Genomic DNA, 15,119 nt, shown 5'->3' on the forward strand with positions numbered 1-15,119 from the left:
CGCAATTTTCACTGAGTTTTATTGAGGAGAAAGTTTACCCAAGTTTCCTTATTACATTTGGGTCAAGACGTACTGATTTAATCTGGCCTGGGTAATGTTGACTCTAATGAGGTTAGATAGGGTTTCTGGGCCTAATAAACTCTCATAGTAAGTGACTAAGAGTGCCTTTAACTTTTAAATAGTGTTTTGATTTTTGGTTCTCCAATAATTATCATTTGACAAAGGTTTGTTCTTCAATTGCCAGTTACAAGTAACCTATCAACAAGTTATAACCTGACTGAATATAAAAGTGAGACAGTTGAACAATTTTATTTAAACAACAGTCATTTTCGATTTGTTTGTATATACTACGAATAACTTTTATTTTATTTAATTGACCCATAAGGAAATTTCTTAATGACTGCAAGTATGCTCGAAGTTTAATAACGATTTTTTAGCAAGAAGTTTACTGATCAAACTTACACTTTACAAGCCCAAATAAAAAGTAGTCCTTGCCTTCACAGATCTTACCACAAGCTAAAAGTATTTGCATATCATTCAATTTTTAATACCATTCATTTCATTAACCAGTATTTCATTTCAAACGAGATTCTAAGAAGCGAGGCGTAGCTGTCGATACGAAAATAAACGTTTGGATTTAGCGCATCCTTGGGTTGATGGCGGTTCGTTCCTCTTCGTATTGAGAACAATGACGTAATACGAGTAATCCTTCATCGGTCGCACGACACTACAAACTTTGTAATGGTGTAATTTTTTTTTTAATGCGTTCACAAACATTTGTTACACTAATCAAAATCCATTTGCAGTAATTTAACTTAGTGCACTGCATAAAAAAGTGAACACTTCATGTAAATAAAGAGGACATTGTGCCCAAAAAAAAAAGAAACGAAAAAAATTACAACAAAAAATAAAGAAATAATAATAACTTATAAATAGTCAAGCTAACGTTACAAAATATTGCAGTTATGTTATATTTAGATAAAAATATTAATTGCACAACATAGCTAAATATTTTTAAGGTGTTTTAATTGCTTTTCAAATGTAAATAAACTTGTGCCAATTAATTACAATTTAGAAATGTTAATTTAATATCGAAATCTTTCGGTGTTTCGGGTTGTTTTTGGAAACCGTTTTAATAATAGCGACAACAAATCAGTATTATAATGGACCAAGTTTGTTTATTTAGACGTGATAGATAATATTTGTAACTACATAACATTCTTCTTTCATTGATTGGACGATAATCCTCAAGTTTAATCTACATTTATGTCAAAACGGACTTTGATACATAGTTTAAATTAGTGCAGTTCCCTTCAAAATTCATCGAAGTAAAACCTTTCCTACATCTATATTTTGGATAAATTATGATAATTATAACATTAACAATTCAAATGATCAAAGAGTTTACAGTAGATAAATCTCGTATGCGTTCTTGCGTCATAGTGCACGTTTGTATAAACTTTGATAATACCGTTTCAGACAACACCCAAGTTGGATTAACAATGTAAACGTTTTGAAAATAAAGTCAGTTACGTAAATATAATCCTTATTGAAAACTGTTTTCCATCCGTGTTTTGATATAAGATTAGTTTAATGTCTAATACCTACTTGTAAAACAAGTATACTTTGAGAATAGAAGATTTTTCAATAGATGTGCTTTTAGAATATTATATTTATAATTCTAATACTGCTTAAGAAATTGGTAAACTAAAAAAAAATGTTATATTTGCTATGCTTTTCGAACCACTTTAACTGCTGGGTTGTACCAAATTATAGATTTTTCAAGAGAATCGTAGAGTAAGTACTTTTTAGAGCCTTTATGTCGTAGGTTAATGTTAATAATCATTATTTAAGAACTTGTTACAATATTTATTGTAACTGCCATTTGTTATAGGTAATAATTCTAAGTTCTCTTTAGGAATTTCGAGGGTGTGTGAAGTCTACCAATCCGCACTAGGCCAGCTTGGTGGACTAAGGCCTAATCCCTGTCAGTTGCAGACGAGGCCCGTGCCCAGCAGTGGGACAGAATATAATACAGGGCTGGTATAATTTTAAAGGTAAAAATTTGAATAATTTTCAAGCAAGCATAAGAATGTAAATTAATCTCATATCCGCCTTTAACTACAACATAACTAATTATTTTCTATGAATTGTATAATCCTTGAGTGTTATATTACGTACTGTTGTATCGACCGATAATTGTACTAGGTTATCTGATTATACCTTGTTTTTAGTAAGGATATAGTTACTCGTCAGCCTGAATTACGGAAAATGATAATGCTATCTACATCAGCCTTGTTGTGAATGATCATGTTGAATGAATTAATGAATAACAAGTCTATTATTAACTATGGACACATTATTTATTACGATCTATATTGTATTGGCGTTGCTCGCGACTTTACCTGCGTGAGAAGACTTTCCCGCCACAAAAGTTTCTAAAAGAATGTAGTGTTTCATAGCGTCATCTGTAGGACGCCAGCGTTATGTATGTAAAAATTAAAGTTATAACAAATAATTTTCCATGGAAGAAAATTACCAGGATTAAATATGTGTTAATCCAGGATATGGTCTATCCATGTGCCAAATTTCGTCTGAATCAGTTTATTTGTTTCTGCGTTTAGTTCTAACAAACATCTGAACATTTCACAAGCTTTCGCATTTTTAATATTAGTTACATTTGTGTACAGTATTTTGTTTAACGAATGTATTATTATGAATTGTCCACGTCATGCTAACATAGCAAAATGTCAATCTAGAATATTGTTTTATACACGGCTTTATTTTATCAAAGGCTATTTCGATCCACACTGGCCTCGTATGGTTTAATAGATATTAGGATTTCTAATATCATCAGGTACCTAGTCTGACTAAATTAAGTAATGTACTACGCTTTGTTTTTCTTACTTACCTACGTTAATACTTATTTTTGGAGAGAGATATTTCCATAAAATGATTTCGTTTAAACTTGTAATTAACAATGTCTAGATAGAGCGAAATGTAGAAGTACATCGACGAAAGGCGATCCCACTATCATGTGATATCCATGGTTAAGAAGAGAGAATAAGAGAAATTGGCCATTTAAAGCTACAAGCAAAACCTATTATTAGATATTTTCGACAATGTGTCTTCTTTGTTTACACCAAAAGTCCAGAATCTGAAACAAATTGGTATCATTAATTGAACCTAAAACTATAATCATACACTCGCTGTAACCAGTGAGGTCATAATAAATTGTCAATGCATGCCCTTATGTGACCAAGATCAATGCAGGAATTTTAATTGAGGTGCCTTCATCACAGGATGACGATTATTAACCCAATCAACATGTCGAGATACTTCCAGATTACTAATTGCGTAATGCTAATTGGTTTTAATTACTAGTAACTCTAGAACTTTCCACAAAGTTTTCAGCACTAATTGAGTTGATGGTGTAATTGGTTTGGATGTTATTATGTTATGGCGTTTCCATGTATTGCAGCGTGGTTATCTATATTGCCATCAAATATTAACTTGTAGACAATCAATAAATGTTGTTACTAGATTGTTCAGGAGTTGAGCGAATGTGGAAGGCATTAGTGGGATTTCAGGTCCATGTTTAACACATTTCTAGCTCTCGTCATCGTCAGCCGCAGAATGTCTATTGCTGAACATTGGCCTCCCCCAAGATCTAGATCGACTTATTCGACTTATTCCATCGACTTTTATTAGCTCATCTGTCCAACTTTTTTAAAGCTTCGCATTTGTAGATATAAAATTATTGTTATGTTCGCTGGAAATCTAAAACGGTGACTAACCTCGGATGTGATATGGTGTCCGTATAACAATTGCCCAGAAAACACGCTCATGTCATTTAGTTGGAACACTATTATATTAAATAATTACTCAGTGGCATTTTAATTGTCTCAAATGAAAACAGAGAACCCAAGGTTCCACGTCACTGCAAACCAGACTGTACTGGCGACAACCGAACTGATTTGATAGTTTAAACTGTTCATTCCTTGGACTCTAGGAGAATGACAATCAAAATGTAGACGGATTTATTAGCATTCGCCTACGTCATGCGATCTGGAAGTTTTGTGGTAGAATTATATGCAGATAGTCTGACATATACCTAGTCTTGCCATAAATATTGTAATAAAGAAAAAAGAAAATTGTTAACTGCAAATAACATTTATTACTTTTACAGTGTGTCAGTTTAATACATAAATATAAAACAATTAAAAATATAAAAAGCTTATTCGAAGTGGTCTCCATTGGCTGCAATACAGTCCTTTAAACGATGAGGCCAGTTATCAATAGAAGCACGCACTCTTTCCATGGGAAAATTCTTCACTGCCAATCGTATAGATTGTTTTAGGGACTCCAAATTATCATGGCGTTTAGAGCAAGCTGTACTCTCTAAAACTGACCACAAATCATAATCCAGCGGATTAAGATCGGGACTAGACGACGGCCAGTCTTCAGCTCTGATGAAGTCCGAAACGTTCGATTCCAACCAAGACTGCGTGGACCGAGCTTTATGACCCGGCGCCGAGTCTTGCTGGAAGGACCATACTTGGTTATTGAACATGGTGATGTTAAGGGGCTTAACTACCTTCTCAAGAATGGTATCTTGATACACTTGTGCCGATGTTTTGATACCTTTTTCACAAAAATATGGCTCAGTCACTCCTTCATAGCTAACACCCCACCAAACCATCACTGAAGTCGGATAATGTCCACGTTGCACTCTGTCGACTAATTGGGAAGCTTCCTTAGAGCTTTGAGCATAAATACGGTCATTTTGTTTGTTAAAATGTTGCTCAATTGTAAAAATTTTCTCATCCGTAAACAAAATTTTTCTGTGACCTCCCTTTGCGTACCGCTTCAGTAGTTGTTTCGATTTTACCACCCTATTCTTCTTTAAATTATCAGTTAAGAAATGGCCAGTGCGTCTCTTATAGGCTGCAAGTCCTAAGTCATCTTTTAAAATACGCGACATGGTTCTAGGTGCTATCTTCATTTCCCGAGATAAAATCTTTTGCTTTCGGACAGGATTTCTTCGAATTCTTTCCCTTACTGCTTTGACCACCTTTTTCGTACGAACACTACGTGGACGGCCAGATCTTTTCTGTCACAAACAGAGGAGGTCTCATTGTACCTATTAATAGCCCGGTACACAAACATTTTACTAATACCAAGTGTATGGAGAGTTTTAAAAATTGCATTTGGCTCCATACCTACTTTGTGTAATGCTATCACAGCGATTCGGTTCTCTTTATCACCCCACACCATTTTAATATCGCAAAATATTTTACAATGTATTGGCGCCAAAATGAGAAAACACAATGAACAATCGTATAAAAATGACAGATTCGAAATTCAAATGTAATATTTTTTTATAATTAAGTGTAACAGTATTTATGGCCAGACTAAGTATAGGGCTATATCATTATCTTTCAAAATGTAGACAATCTGATGAAGTAGCTTTCTCTAGCGTGACTTATGGACTTAAAGAGCCTCTTATATCTCCCAATTATATCGCAATTTATAAGTCGGTAAAGGGCAACACACCTTCGTTTCCTCTGCTTGCGTCAATGCTCATTGTGATGAACCTGTTTGCTAAAGATAAATTAGTGGCGAAGGATCATATAACCCTGCCGGCTTCCCTTGCGTAATTTATGGGAAATGTAATTGTTACAACAATTTGCGGAAGCATTTATGCAAGTACCTATATGCTGTGCCGAGTTTCCTTTCTGAAAACTTCATCCTTTGCCACTGAGATACAATAATTTATATCAACTATGTACTAGTCTCATAAATCAATATAACTGTATCTTTATATTTTACTGCATCATATGAAATGTGTTACTGTATTTCAGATCATGCGTTCATTCACCAAGCTATTCTTAGTTCCAGTAAATCTTCATGTTCCATTGAAGAAATGACTAGCTGGAATTGCTGCGAAACAATTTATGCCATTCGTTCGTTAGCGATCAAGCCAATAAGTGTCTGGTGACGCTTTTTACTTCATTCTTTTATCGTAAATGTTAATTCAGTATATCAAAGAAAAGCTTAACCTACGTTTTCTGGTTTGTCATAAAGATCACGTCCGTTTCCCAGAAAGAGACCTTCTTTCCATAATGTGGTGAACTAAAATTAAAATTTCGAATTGAATCCACATCCGAAATCTAACCAAGATACATCTAATTGTTTCTGAGGATGGAAAACTTATTACTTATTCGATAAACAAAAAAACAATTGACTTTTACTTTAAAAACTCACTTAAAACATTACACTATTATATTGTCATCTAACGTATAAGCTATTACACCTTCAGAACTGTCGACTACAATCAACATAACTCCTGGATGACAACCGAAAGAGTAGACGTCCATGACATTGTGCGCACGCGTAGTTTAAAACCAGTATGGACCGGTGTATCATTAGATGTATTGGACGCTGCGATCAATTGCCGGCAGATATAACTGCCCTATTCAGCTATGTTGAAGATTTTACGTATCATGATACGCATATGAATGATGATATGCATGATAAAGCATGCTTTACAATCATTCAATCACAAATTATCATGATTTTCAATTAGATCTTAGAAATATTAGGTATCTATCAAGTAGCATATAAAGAAACTTTTATAATAACCAGTTTGATGTACTTATAAAATGCCGGTATCACTTAAATATTTTATGACAGAAAGATATTTTTGTTTTCTCTGAACTCATCAAAAACCATCCGAACTTAACATATCGATGAACTTAACAGAATGCATCCTACCTGTAAATAAATAAATTGTATGGAGGTAATTTTAATCTCTTCATAAACTTTAAGTGATTGTTTTCTTTTTGAAGACGAAACAAAAATGTGAGCGGGAATGGTTGCAAAGTTCAGTGTAGACAAGATAATAATATAATGCTAGAACAATGTAAGTTTAGAATTTATAAAAATCAATTTAGGCATCGCGTAGACGCTGTCAACATCTAACCGAAAAATGTTACTATAAAACTAACAGTTACTGACGGAACTTAGGCAGTGGTAACAAAGTTGGCCGGTTAACGAAATAAAAACATCTATAAAAGTGCCCTTCACATACAAAAAAATATAATCGTAAAAGATTCGACGCAGTAAGGGAATATATTTCACACAATACACTACACGTAAACTGCATTAATTGTTCATACATCTGCAGTTTATACAAACAAACTAATATGAAGCGGAAGCTAGAATTTGGACTATGACATCATTAGCATAACGTAAATATTAACATCAAAAACAAGTTCGTGAGCTTCATCACGTACAAATTATTCTCTTACACGCTTAAAATATCTCATTACGTATCCGAATCTCATTACCATGTGACGCCACATGCATCCCACGCCACGTAATACAACGTAACTTCTAAAATCAATTAACTTGTTTCATAGCCATGTTCTTTCGTAATAGTTAACGATTTTACATAATAAGTGAATCTTAGCCGAATTTCGGCCACGCGACTAATTTAACAGAGATGTGACAGGTACTCAGAAGATATTATAGTGTAAGTGTGTGCGCAATACTTTGTTCGTTCACTCTCATAGTCCGGTCACACAGCAATTCTACATTATCGGAGAGAGTGCCTACTGATCTGCCTACTGATCTGAGTGCGCCTGCATGATCAACAGATTTCCGTATTTTCCGAGGCATGGCGGTATCAGACCGCAACTTTTTGACTTGGAGCTGCGATTGAGCAATTTTTAAGATGGAAAAACCTAGTCACAATCATTTTGGTCCGACCCGGGATTCGCACCAAGGGCTTCATCGTGATCGTCATCCTCGTACCGCGTACGAATTATGATTACTCCACCGAAGCAGACACTATTAATACAAGTAGAAGCAATGTAGGTATTATACAATTTTGAAGAATTTTATCAATGTTGTATTTTGAAAACGGGTCGGTATGCTGTTCAATAAAGATTGCATATTTCCATCAATCTAAGTATGAAGACTGCCTTGGTGGCGTAGTTGTATTGCGTGAACAGTTCACCGCTCTAGGCTTCTCCGCTCTGCGTTCGAATCCCGCGTCAGGCAAAATGATATTGGAGTTTTCTCCTGAATATCAACCCGGCGACTGGAATTTGTGTCCGATATGACGATGGCGATATCACATCATGGAACGGAACACACATACGAAAAGTGGTTGTCCCGGTTGCGCCTTTGCTTACCCCTTCAGGGATAAAGGTGTAATGTGTATTTGTGTTTATGTATGCATTGTGTAGCTAGGATAAATAACGACCAAAGGCATTATGAGATATAGATAATATCTAATGTGTAATGTCCCAATATGGCCCGCGCAGAATCAAGTTAAAAGTAGTGTATGCAAGCGAGAAGTTTGCTTACCTCATAATTAAAATATATGAAACGAAGTAGGTATTAAATTTTTCACCATTTTAATATATCCAAATTAGATTCCAATTACTACTTAAACAATAAAATATGTTAATGGTTGGAAGGTTGTCTAGGGGACATTGTTAATAGCATTTAAACAAATTTTATTCTCTACTAGCTGTTACTCGCTGCTTCACCTGCGTGTAAAGCCTTTCCCTCTAGAAGCACCCGTAAATCACGGCAGCGTATCATAGCGGGACCTACAAGATGTAAGCACGAATTTTATATATAAGTTTAGATTACCCATTATTTCCCATAGGAGCAAATTACCGGCATAAAAAATAGGTGTGTTAATCCAGGATATGGTGTATCCGTGTATAAAATTTTCATTCAAATTTCAGCTGCTTCCGCTTTTACTTCTAACAAACGTACAAACGTTTTCACAAACTTTCGCATTTATAATAGTAAAGACTAACCCCCTTATTCATAAACGTTTTTTATCTAAGGACGGAGTAAAGCTGTGATAACAAGCTTGTTTCTCAGTGCCCAACGGCACTGAGAAATAGAAATAGGGCCGTTGTGATTGGTTATTATTGTTGTATTTCAATATTAGCCAATCACAACGGTCCTACGTCTACGCACTGCGAAGTCTGTCATGCCGTCAGCACTGAGAAACAGACTTGTTATCACAGCCTTACTCGGTCGTTAGATAAAAAACGTCTATGAATAAGGGGGTAAGACTAAGATAAGGTATACATTGCATTATTTTAATTTATTAAACCTAACATGATCTGATGATCTATAAATTATCGACCATCGTCGCAGCGAACAGCCTGATTTGAATAATCTACTGGTAATACCTAATATTTGTGACATCTAAAATTACGATTTGAAGATTTTCAAGATATAGACGTATTTATGATCCTCTCTTAAAACGACAATGAATTGACAATGCCTCTTGTATTAAGCTACTTATAATAGTTATTAATCGTTTACTATAAAAATATAATTGTAGCCAGTGTAACTACTCGACATAACAAGACTTAACATCTCATATCTTAGGACAGCGAGCGTAGTGGAATGCCAAGCAATACTTTGTAGGTAATTCAAGGTGTTGGTGCTGGATGGTGTTTCTACTGCTCATGGGCGATCATATCGCTTACTATCAAGCGAATGGCAAGCTGGGCTCATCATTCAAAGCAATAAAATATCAAATTGCTTCCCTCATGTTTTAAAAATAGTTGAATTAGAATTTGGATACAATATTGTTAGCAATTCCTAATACCAGTCAGTAGGGTTATTTTGTATCAAGTGTATTTATTTAATAATACTTCGTTCTAGAATAACATGGCTGGCAAAAGTGTGTATTTATTTATCTAAACAAACAATTTTGGTAGTTGGAAAGGTGCAAACTAACGTACGTCACCGTATCACGTTATATAGATCAAACATTTATTTTTACATTATTTGCTTGTTATTTATTTGGCTATCGCTTTATCGAGCCTAGAATATACTTGCTATATGTAGGGTTGTCACGAACGTTTGCACAGGTTGCACATTAATATTTTTTTATCAATATTACCAAAAATAAGTCGTTGTCTGTTCAGATATCAATTCCCGCGGTAGTAGTCAAAACGCCTTATAGAGAAATAAATATATGAGAATGACATACGATCGCTAAGTCAATCGCTAGATTATGCTATGCCATTCATTTTTTTGTTTTTTATTAACGTTAACGATTGTAGAAAGGCGACTTGGCTTCAGAACCTGATTTTAATAAGTTGGTAATGTAACAACTGGTCTGACATATGGCAGTGATTCATGGATAAATAGTTCGATGACTTACCATCGAATCATTTGCTCTTTTTCTAATTTTACATTTGATGACACCTAATTTAACTCAGTTTATTTAATCACTGCTTTATGCCAAAAACCACAGCAGCTTTGTAATGTTTCTATATCAAACGGCTTTTAGATCCTCTAGGAATAAAACAGATGAAAACAAATAGATCTCCTCATGTTCCAATTTGTTGATCTTATCTCATTCTAACAAGGGGTGGGCGCAATCTTCTTGTTTAAAAACGTTGCAGGATCGATTTGACTTAGTTCTTACGTTCGTATTTCTGATAGCAAATTTTAATTGACTACTTTTTAGTGTTATCCGTGGTGATGCTGTGCATTTTTTCCAGTTGTAAATATCTCTATGATTAGGGTTAAAAATACTTGTTATACTTCATAATTTTGTCCCCCGCTTTGCTATGGAGGGAAGTGGAAAATATATTTCAAACTCCTGCCTATCTTTCTATTTGATTAATTTCTTTGAGGGTTAAGATTAATAAATGCTCGCCAAGACTAACCGAGCTTCACCGTTCGGTATCATAAAATGTGTGCCACTGCCGACTCTGGCTTACAGAAGTTGTAGTGGTAGGTATGAGGGTGAGATAGTCTTGTGTCTGATATAAGGAGTTGCTGCTCGAGCTAAGAATATAGGAATTAACATTCTTCATTCCCTTTACAGCCCCTAGATCAAAGTGATAACCAATGTCCTCTGTCACAATTTGTTTACATTTTAGAAGCATGCACTTTTCGTAATAAGCCGTGGTGGAATTTTACACAAATAACTATCGACACTTGTGAAATGTCGCGAAACGGCCTCGGATTCCAGCGACTGCACATCGTGAGAGATCGTGCGCGGCCAACTATACCCACTTATCAAACGATTAGCATTGTAAGTATAGTCGTTTAAATTGTATCGACAAATATGATTATCTATCTCGAAGCAAATAGTGAGCTCGCGCAGCTTCATACCGGACTTTGTATAAATCTGTGCATGAGCACATCAAACTCAATTAACATATCGGGGAAATGCTGTAATTGATTTTACACACACATTATCACGCATTTATACCCGACGGGGTAAGCAGAGGTGCAACCAGGGCACCCACTTTTCGCCAAATGTGTTCCGTCCCATGATGTGATAGGGAGCGAGCCTGTCGCCACATCGGCCACAAATTTCAGACTTCGCGCTGATACTGAGCAGAAAAACCCAAATAATACTTTTTGATCGATCCGGGATTCGAACCCAGGACCTCAGAGCGCTGCCGTACAACATGCAGTACAACTACGCCACCGAGACAGTCAATTGATTTTATAACTGATAAAAAAATCCGCCGCCGTCTCATGACATACAAGACAGATATCCAGCTAAAATAAATACAGAAACAAAACAGATAAATCACTCAAACATCTAAAATTCAATGGTATAAAACAGATCTAACATCCAAGGTAAAAACAAAGCCTTATACAAAAAAACTCAAACACAACGACTTATACGAAAACAGTCAAAACAAATTTGACCTACATACAGGCAATAACGCGAACCCAACTACCCAGACGGCATGATGAGCGATTCTTGACAGGGGCAAAATGTCAGGCAGCCGGCCAAAACAATATCCCTCACAATTTATACATTGTGATGACGGGTTGTCTGTTATTTAGTACATACATAACGTTATGTACTGAAGTTGATAATAAACACGTAACATACATAAACATAAGCTTATGTGTTATTCTCCAGGGTTAGAAGTAACTCCTGCAGATGCATTTGTCGAATAGTATATGTATCTATCTATTTATTTAGACATTAAACACTTCTCGTCGCATGAATTAGTGGCAGCGTGGGTCTGTAGATTGAGAGATCTAGGTTCTATCACAAGGCTAGGCACCTCTTTGTATTTCTCTGACATGATTTTTGCAGGATTGGTTATGACAAAGGGTATTGACATGTGGCATAGGATCGGTCATAAAAATTAAGCAATAACTTTAAAAGCAAATGTTAAAGTTTATACTTCTGTTACCTGCATTATAATATTTTTTTAATTATGTATGAATCATCTTTAATTGTATTAGACTGTTGTATAACATATGTAATGTTGACGTACCTATTTAAATTTAAATAATAAATAAATTCCTTCTGCGATTTATGCATAAATCGGGTAATGCCAACCTCATATTAGACGAGTATAAAGACACTAGGTAGAAGATATAATACCTGAATACACGCTTAAATGTATAACTGCACTACCTCACAACCAAACCGGCATTTCAGTCCAAAAAACATACTTTTCAATACTCTAATTCCTTCAGCAACTTTCGAGGATTATTATAAATAAAACACTCGTTTAAATCACATCGATCGTTCTTAACCCAATTTTGAGACTTTGATGTATCGAAGTTTCAAACGAACAAACAAAAACACAAAATGAAAGTAACAGCGGATTCAATAATACATTGATAAACTAACTAGATCGATTTAGCACGTAATCAAAACAAACTTTCTAACTTCCGCAAGAAATTTAGTTCTGCCGCCGCTAGCGAATGGGATCTAGGAAATCGATAAACATTAGACAACATGATATATGAAAAATAGATTACGTTGGTATTATGTTCAGTAGGGTAGTTGAAGACTTTAGATACGTTTATCAAAAATGTAATTCAAATAAAATCTAGTGGAAAAAGAATTTTCAAAATCTACGCAATAATAAATAAGTTATAGAGCTTTGAAATTTCGTGGAAAGTGGTGCTCAAATTACAGTAATAGTGAAATGTGACGTCACCCTGTGCCACCGGCCATAACGTGATAACTCCACGACATCCTCGCTTTTGCTCACAATAATATTTCAAATATAAATAACTGTTTTATTTTTCAACCAATTTTGATTTCCCAGACGAATTTCTTTTTCATAATATTTGCTGTTACATATAAAATAATAAACTAAATAAGACTTAGAAAACTATTCTACACTGTTTATTGTTCTTTGTATGAAATACTTATTATTCTGTTTGTTAACCAAGAGAGTTTGTTAGAGCGACATAACTATGTTAATTAAATGCTGAAGATATGCCGATATGATAGAGAAGAGAGTGGTGATGATATTATTATATATAAAGCCCTACAAGTAAAACTATATAGTAATTATTACTATGTCTTAACACCAGCTTGAAGTAGCAGTGTCTTACCAACTAGTTTCTAATAGTCATACGTTGATTAGAGCCATGAGATTTTTGGGCATGGCTTTGATTGAAACAATTGGAATGTGTATGTGTTATTGTTGAGTATGCTAACCAAATCACAGTGTGCCAACAATGACCTACAACTCAATATCTTTAGTCTGTCGCTGCGACTAATAACCACAGACATTCCGACCTAAACTATAGAGTTTAGGTCTATACACACCTCCTCCTTTTCCCTTCCGCCTATCCCCGAAAATTCTCATCTTTCGCCTACTCTTCGTTCACCCGTTTCATTCTCCACACTCCATCAAGTCCTGGCAGCCAACTCGAGAAATTTCAGTATCCCATTCTCATGTTTCCACCGGTGTTGACAGCAGGGAGGCAAACTACAAAAAAATATATATACTGTCCGCGTGTTTATAATTGCAAATATGCATTATAATTTATTATCGATCATGTTTAATACGACCAGCTGTCTGTACACCCCTATAGCATGTGTATCAATTCCAAGGATACAATAGATGTATAATCGTTATTAAACACAATACAATAATGTTATCATAACATTAGAAACACTGACTGGCACAAAATATAAATATTTATTTAACTGCAAGTCGGTCAGTATCAAAGTAATATTTATGTACAGTCAGTATGTACGGTCTTTCCTATAAATTCTTTATTAATTAGGTTTGAATCTATAAACATGTAGTCATTTTAACCCCCGACGGAAAAAGAGAAGTGTTATTGATGATAAAAATTTCTAAGGCGTGACGCAGACGCTTCCAACTTGTTACCAAGAAACACTACATTACTATAAAACTTATAGTTCACATTGCTGTAAATGTTCCTTTTCGGGTTATACTAAAATCATAGCAAGATAACACCAAGATGTAATTAATAACTATTATGAAAACTGAAAACAAAACGTAATCTCAGACAACAAAGTAAACATTGTACATAAACATTTACAGAATATTAGTTCTGTAGTCCTATACAACTCTATTTATTTTAAAATAACCTAATTAAAACCGGTCTCGAAAAGTGCGGAAAAACACGGATAACGCAAAAAATATTCGTTATGTGAATGAACTTTGAAGGTAAAAACTAAGCTGTTGTTATTCTACATTACTAAGTCAGTTTTTTAAATAATTAATTCCGGTTTTATAGTATAATAAACTCGTATGTCTATGTTTAAAAGTATTTTTAGCTTATAGACAAATTTTGTTTATAGAATTATTATTTTATAGACAAATAAATATGTTGTTAAGTTTTTGTTTTGTTTATTTTAATCCGTATTTTGAACATAATTTATCTAATGTCTATTTAGCCTAAATGTTCTATGCAGTAAATATAGTGTAAGGTATAAATATATCTTGTTCTTCTGATATCAAAGATCGACTTCTACTGTAGAATTAAGGCTTCAAGCAAATATAACGTAAATAAAATATGACTCATTGCACTGCTAAAAATATAACTAACTAATTCGGTATAAAATTCTGATTCAACATGTCAAATATTACTCAAACTGCGTAACCGCAACCGTTGCATTTTCGCATTTCACGGTATAATTGCATTTAAAACATAATACAAAGTTAAATTAAGTTATGATAACAATCATACCGTGGGAGCTACACGTGCCGAGTTAGGGCCGATAGGATTCCTTGAGTTTCTGGAACGTTATTATACGTCCGAACTGTACTCAATAACTTTGTTAAATTAAAAGTTAACATTAGTTTAGTGTA

The sequence above is a fragment of the Manduca sexta genome, chromosome 7, assembly GCF_014839805.1.
Source record: "Manduca sexta isolate Smith_Timp_Sample1 chromosome 7, JHU_Msex_v1.0, whole genome shotgun sequence".
NCBI classification, from domain to species: domain Eukaryota; kingdom Metazoa; phylum Arthropoda; class Insecta; order Lepidoptera; family Sphingidae; genus Manduca; species Manduca sexta.